General features: G+C 37.9%; 1 long non-coding RNA gene across 1 annotated transcript; it reads right to left on the reverse strand.

The window, feature by feature from the left end:
- Window positions 1–3,864: 3,864 nt before the first annotated feature.
- On the reverse strand, window positions 3,865–4,909 carry LOC121709121. The gene is made up of 3 exons (XR_006031843.1): window positions 4,806–4,909; window positions 4,245–4,352; window positions 3,865–4,113 (listed from the first exon to the last, which is right to left on the reverse strand). It is a non-coding gene; the product is annotated as an uncharacterized LOC121709121 (long non-coding RNA).
- Window positions 4,910–5,432: the final 523 nt, after the last annotated feature.

Here is a 5,432-nt window from a genome sequence, read left to right on the forward strand (position 1 = left end):
TATTACCTCAACCTGTTCTTGCACTGAAATAGTTTTTTTTTATTTTACCTTGTCTACATTACACTTTACTCTCCTATTTGTCTATATTATTTATGCTGGTCTCTAGACTCTTGCACTGTTGCACTGTTGGACTAATGTTGGACTACTTTTTGCACCTCCACCATGTCACTCTCTTGAGCACCTTGCCAGGCATACATAACTAAGGACTATGGTTGGACTACTGTTTGCACCTTCATCATGACACTCACTCCCTTTAGCACCTCACCAGTCCCGGCCCTGTCACTACAAGCGTCTTATGCTTGATCACCCTCAAGCACATTGGACTTTCTTAATTTAACTTATATAGTGTATTTAGTATTTAGTTTTGTTAGTTTTCTTATCTGTCTTATCTTCTACTGTCTTTATTGTACAGTGGAGTTTAGTTATATGTTTATACTTATACTTATGTTTACCATTTCTGCTGTACAGTAAGTGCATGTGGTGTTTTATATCTGTATGCTACTGAGACCCTTGAATTTCCCCTTGAGGATCAATATCTATCTATCTATCTATCTATCTATCTATTGTAGTCTTTAAAGGGATTTAGTGGGGAGACCAAGGAAAAGTGAGTTACAGTAATCTAGACGGGACATAATGAAGGAGTGAACCAAAGTCTGTGCATCACTAACAGAGAGGAAGGGTCAGAGGCGGGCAATGTTACGGAGGTGAAAGAAGGCAGTCTTAGTGAGTGATTTGATGTGAGGATCAAAGCTTAGGGTGGAGTCAAGTTGAATGCCAAGGTTTTTGACAACAGGGGTAGAGAGGACAGGTTACCATCGATGTTAAGAGTGAGACTTGTGGGTTGTGGTTGATAGTATCGATAGTATTGAAAGCAGCACTAAGGTCAAGGAGGATAAGAATGTTAAGTGAACCAGTCAGCAGACAGGAGGAGGTCATTAACTATGCGTAGAGAAGGCCAGTCTCTGTGCCAGATTAAAAAGGTCATACAGGTCATGGTGGTTAAGAAAGGTGTGTAGTTGTGAGGCCACCACTCTTTCCAGTACCTTGGCCAGGAAGGGGAGGTTGGAGATAGGGCGGTAGTTTAATAGTGATGTTGGGTCGGAGTTAGTTTTTTTGAGAATGGGTGTGCAGCAAATTAGCTTTGCATTTACAGTGGTGGTCATTGGGGGGAGGTTTACTATTCTGTGAAATGCAACTTCATGGGTCTCACATCAGAAGAATAGAGTAGATAAACAGCAACTCCACCATTACGTGACAAAGAATGCCTGGACCTTTAGTTAAAACACTGACAAGATGTAGTTTTATATGAAATAATGAATTTTGCTAAATCTTCCACACAAACTCAACAACAGCTATGAAGAAAACATGGTGCAGGATGTGTGTATGATAAAACAGGCAAAGCACAAATGCAATCAATAAGCAAAGTGGCTCATGTATGAGTTATCATGTGGCATGTGGGAGCATTAAGCTGACTGTGATAGTTGTGCTTAGGACCTTGCTCATGGTATTAAATATGCAAATATATTTGGTAAATTTGGTAAAAACACATGACAATAGTTGATACAAATACAAGGCTTTATTTAAAATATCATAACATAAAGTACAAAAAGTTTTTACATGCCAGCTTTTTGGGAAATTAGTTTATTTGCCATCTACCTCAGAGTTAGATCAGAGGATACATACCTCTGTGCGTGCAATAACACAATCTGACACAATTAGCCTACTGTAGCTTTGCATAATTCACTGGAAGTGGGTTACACCAGTTCTCAAATAGTTCCCTTGTGTGCTTGCTATAGACTAACTGGTGTAATTCACTTCCAGTGAATTATGCTAAGCTTAATTCTGTCAAACTGAGTTATTGCACTGGGCTATCTAACTCTGGAGTAGACAAAAAAGCAAATATCCCTCAAAAACTGGCATGTTCCTTTAACAGTAAATGACCCATAGTGAACAGGTGGGTGATAAGTCTTGTGTATCTGCAGGAGATGTGGTAATATACAAGCTTTAAGCAATACAAGGGCCATCAAAATGTTAAAAGAACATCAGAAATATTACAACTATATTAATGAGGGTTGCATTCACAGATCCAGTGCGACTTTGTAGAGCAAGAAATATCATTCCATAGTTGTAGGTTCCAATGAAGCCAACTTGAATGATGGGAAACAGCACAGTCTTCATCTTGACCAACATTGTTGGGTTCTCCCGATTTCCAGTATCTGTGATCGATGTATGATGATTAGATTAAAGACACCCTTACAAAAAATAACTGCAATTATATGCAGTTTTTTCAAAGTACAGTGCAGTTATACTACAGTTAAGTGCACAGTAGTATTTCCATGTCCAAAATACTGCATTTCTGCAGTAAAGTACAGTATATGCAGTACTATGCACTACAATGCAGTTTTTTTGTGTCCAAAATACTGCATTTCCTGCATAAGAACTGCAAATATTTCCTTCAAAATTGCAGTTTTGATACTCAGAAAAACGTTTTGACGCTTGAAGTATGCAGTTATTTTTTGTAAGGGTGGGACTGTAAAGTGAAACCACTGGACAGGTTTAGGGTCCCTAATTTAAATGACTGGCTAAAATGCAACATCTTAAGTCTTATAAAGCTAATTTAATAACTAGGCCAAATCAATTGTAAATGTATCACTATGGGCAAAACACTGAAGTGCAAACATGAATCAGATGAATCAGCTACAATGTGGCCACATGATAGCTACTAGGCTATGCATGAGAACATGCTCTTGACTTTGTCCTTTGCCCACCTCTTCAAAGAACTTATAACAGAGGCACATTTCTAGACATGAGGGCAATGGCCCCATTTAACTATGGAGTCATTCTAACCTATTAATCAAAAACTTGTAAACATATCCATGTATCCCTTTGCTTCAGAGGTGTAGTGGTAAAATAAGAGGTGTACTATGAATTCTGTGATCACGGTAAGGTAGAATGCGCCATGCGGTATCAGATTTTTTTTAAAGGCATTCAGAACATGTTTGATGATGGTGGAGGTTATTGTCCAATGTTTGTAACAATACCAATGGTATTAAATGATTGTTGAAGAGTGTACATGTTGTAAATGTGGATAATACAGTGTGATTTTTTAATGTTAAAAGTTGAAATTGGTAAATAAACTGTTTTGAGAGGTGGTTAAACTCTATTTCTGAAATTTCAGAGGTGGATAAACTGAATTTACTTGCGTTTAGCCTCCACTACATCCCTGCTTTACTTACTGTAAGACTTACAATGGACTATTAGTAAATATGTGTGGTGTGTACAGTGATTTAAGGCAGAATTAAGAGTATTCAGTTACAGAAATGAATGTGAGACTGTGAATATGGCATATGTCCTAGTCAGAACTCACTCTTGATGGAGCCTTGTGCCATCCACCCATGTCCAAACTCCCTCTGTCTCTATGTCACTCAGGCCAATCCAGAACACAGTGAAATTCTTTTTCCATGTTACCAAAAACTCCTGATGAGTGGAAACAGAATGACAGTGTCAGTGTGTCATTCTCTCTCTCTCTCTCTCTCTCTCTCTCTCTCTCTCTCTCTCTCTCTCTCTCTCTCTCTCACACACACACACACACACACACACTTACATGTTCCTCTCTGCTATCTATGACCACCAGATCACCTCGTTTTGTCTGACAGTCCTTTCGACTTGTGCTCCAATCCTTGGCTTCAGTGGAGACATAGTAATAGCTACTTTTGAATCTCTGCCAGCCATCAGCACAGCTACCATCTGGTGACAAACACAGATGTATGAACAAACTCTGAACAAACTTTGTATCACAACTTGCCTAGACTTGTGCTATTAATCAATAATACTCACCCAATTTAATCACTTCTCTTTCCTTCTCTGAGACTTTAAATGCCAGTGCCTGTTTGTCCAACTGCAACTGCTGTATGTGTGTAGTCATTGCCTCATCATTGGCCACCAGTTGTTGCCTTTCTTTTATCAAGGTATTGTAGCTATTTCGCAACTCATCTTGTGATGTGATGATGCTGTTGTATTTGCCCATTTGATCATGTATGTATGCTGTGAAGTTTACTTGGTAATCTGAGAAGGTTTGCTGTAGCTCATAATTTTTCTTTTGAATGTGTGAATCTACTTGCCACAAACACACACACATACACACACACACACACACACACACACACACGTGTAAATATTGTATTATATTGCAAAATTAACTATAGGCCAAAAAAGGAGGTAAAATGCAAAAATGAAATACGTACACTGTACACACAAACCAATGAACGCAGCAATCAGGACAGCACACAGTAATCCAAAGCATATAGCACCTGCTCTCCACAATGATACATGCTTACTTTCATGGTTAACACCTGTACATGTAAAAAAAGACCAGGTTTAAAACCAGTAGTCAGCGGTGAGGTCAAAGCCTCTTGCAGCTAGTACTGAAACTAAACCGCAGACAGACACCTGGAGTTTTGTCCTCACTCAAGTTTACTAGCCTCTCATAATATTACAGCAATTTAATTTTCAATTTTATTGTCATTGCCTTTTTAACATCTTAACATCAGTAAAGGAATTCATTCTGAAACTGGGTGTATTATATTGTTCTTTTGCAAAAATATAAAAGCCTTTCTTTTAAACGGCTATTTCACAATTGAATTGTAAAAAAAACATGTGCACATGAAAGCTGAAGAAGGCTCATACAAACAAAATCATCCATGTCTCACTGAAAATTAACCACTAAAGCCTCATCTATTTCACTAATCTCACAGAACAAATGTTCTACTTGTGCTCTTAACCTCTCATAAAATATCATCTCATACCTTCTTTAGAGGGATTTGCATTGAGATTGAGGGTTTCGTAAACATTAGCTTCACCTCTGTTGTCCAAATTGGCATAGGCATTCTGGGTTTCCTCTTCTTTTTGAATATAATCCATGATGGAAAAAAACAGTGAACCTACTGTAACTGTTCCACTTCCTTTTATTCGCATGCTCGCATGTCCATGCTGAACATGTGGGTGGTGTCTGTATATGTGTCACAGACAGACATGGGCAGTATTTCAATTATTTAAAATACGTATTTAATTACTTTAGCGTATTTTGTCATTTGTATTTTGCAGGATTGGAAAAACTCAAATGTAGTTTGTAGCAAAATACTTTGAGGGATTGTATTTGAGTATTTCAACTACTTAAATACTTCTCAAATAAGCCAAAATGTCATCACTCAATCAAATATACTACCCGCTATAACCATGACAATAGGCAATGCTTATCATAAAACCAAAGGCCAGAATCTTGGTGAATCTTATTTTAAGAATAGGCTGGGTGCCTGGAGATATCCTTTGGGCAATTTCCCTATATTCAACTGTAAAGTTGACCTAAACATTTCATTACCTTTTTGGAAGAAAAGCATGAAATGTTTACCCATTTTCCATTTTTCTTGCTGTGG

Source organism: Alosa sapidissima, chromosome 1, assembly GCF_018492685.1.
Source record: "Alosa sapidissima isolate fAloSap1 chromosome 1, fAloSap1.pri, whole genome shotgun sequence".
Taxonomy (NCBI): domain Eukaryota; kingdom Metazoa; phylum Chordata; class Actinopteri; order Clupeiformes; family Clupeidae; genus Alosa; species Alosa sapidissima.